The 1561-nt window shown below is 36.8% G+C and overlaps 1 non-coding gene across 1 annotated transcript; it reads left to right on the forward strand.

Annotated features, from left to right (window-relative positions):
- The first annotated feature begins 1235 nt into the window (after window positions 1-1235).
- Window positions 1236-1342, forward strand: LOC115284433. The gene has a single exon (XR_003905188.1). It is a non-coding gene; the product is annotated as a U6 spliceosomal RNA (small nuclear RNA).
- Window positions 1343-1561: the final 219 nt, after the last annotated feature.

Raw genomic sequence — 1561 nt, forward strand, 5'->3', positions numbered from 1 at the left:
AGATGGTGAGCATTTCTCTATGGGAAAACGGGGCAACCATATGCAGAAAAATAAATCTGTACCACTTTCTTACACCATACACAAAAATAAACTCGAAATGGATGAACAAACTAAATGTAATACAGGAAGCTATCAAGATCCTTGGAGAGAAAGCAGGCAAATTACTCTTTGACCTTGGCTGCAGCAATTTCTTATTCAACATGAATCCAGAGGCAAGGAAAGCAAAAATGAACTATAGGGACATCACCAAAATCAAAAGCCTCTGCACAGCAAAGGAAATAAAAATCAGCAAACCTAAAGGACCACCAATGGAATGGTAGAATATATTTGCAAATGACATATCAGATAAAGGGTTATTATCCAAAATATAAAAGAATTTATCAAGCTCAATACCCAAAAAAACCAAAGAATCCAATGAAGAAATGAGCAAAAGGCAAGAATAGACACTTCTGTAAGAAGACATCAATATATCTAACAGACACATAAAAAAATTCTCAAGATCACTCATCATCAAGGAAATAAAATCAAAACCACAATGAGATACCACCTCACACCAGTCAGAGTGGCTAAGATCAACAACTCAGGCAGCAACAGATGTTGGCGAGGATGAGGAGAAAGAGGATCTCTTTTGCACTGCTGGTTGGAATGCAAACTAGTGCAGCCACTCTGGAAAAGATTATGCTGGTTCCTAAATAAATAAAAAATAGAACTATGCTATGACCCAGTAATTATACTACTAGGTATTTATTGAAGGGATTACAGGTGTGCTGTTTTGAAAGGGCACATGCACCCCAATATTTACAGCAGCACTGTTGACAATAACTAAAGTATGGAAAGAGCCCAAATGTCCATCGATGGATGAATGGATAAAGAATGTAGATATGCATATATATACACACAAACATATACACATACGTTCATACATACATACGTACATACATACATACAGTGGAGTATTACTCAGCAATGAAAAAGAATGAAATCTTGCCATTTACAACTACGTGGATAGAACTAGAGGGTATTATTCTAAGCGAATTAGTCAGAGAAAGGCAAAAAAACTTATCATTTCACTAATATATGGAATATAAGATACACAACAGATGAACATAAGGGAAAGGAAGCAAAAGTAATATAAAAACAAGGAGTGGGACAAAAAATAAGAGACTCAAGTACAGATAAAAAACTGAGAGTTGTTGGTGGGGGATTGGCTAAATGGTAAAGAAGTATTAAGGAGGGTGCTCGCTTCGGCAGCACATATACTAAAATTGGAACGATACAGAGAAGATTAGCATGGCCCCTGCGCAAGGATGACACGCAAATTCGTGAAGCGTTCCATATTTTTACCAATATTCTTCTCAAAACTAGAACAAACTATCCTCAAATTCATATGGAACCACAAAAGACCCCGTTTAGCCAAAGTTATATTGAAGAAGAAAACCAAAACGGGAGGCATCACAATCCCAGACTTTGGCCTCTACTACAAAGCTGTCATCATCAAGACAGTATGGTATTGGCACAAAAACAGACACATAGACCAATGGAATAGAATAGAGAACCCAGA

The sequence above is a fragment of the Suricata suricatta genome, chromosome X, assembly GCF_006229205.1.
Source record: "Suricata suricatta isolate VVHF042 chromosome X, meerkat_22Aug2017_6uvM2_HiC, whole genome shotgun sequence".
Lineage (NCBI taxonomy): Eukaryota > Metazoa > Chordata > Mammalia > Carnivora > Herpestidae > Suricata > Suricata suricatta.